The sequence below is a fragment of the Penaeus monodon genome, chromosome 21, assembly GCF_015228065.2.
Source record: "Penaeus monodon isolate SGIC_2016 chromosome 21, NSTDA_Pmon_1, whole genome shotgun sequence".
Lineage (NCBI taxonomy): Eukaryota > Metazoa > Arthropoda > Malacostraca > Decapoda > Penaeidae > Penaeus > Penaeus monodon.
Window position 1 is genome coordinate 21567117 of NC_051406.1, and position 222 is coordinate 21567338.

Below are 222 nucleotides of genomic sequence, written 5' to 3' on the forward strand. Positions count from 1 at the left end.
CCACATATTTTATTTTTACATATAATAATTTTTTATTAATTTAGACCCTGGAATGGAAATGGGGTAAAAACCTTTTATTTTCGGGGTTCTGTTTAAAATTATGGTATTAACACTGGAAAAGAATATTGTTTTCGCAAAAAGGAAAAAATTTTCACCCGTTTTTTTTAAAATCTAATAAAAATAAAGAAAAAAACCCTAGACCCCCTTGTCCGCTAAAGCCCG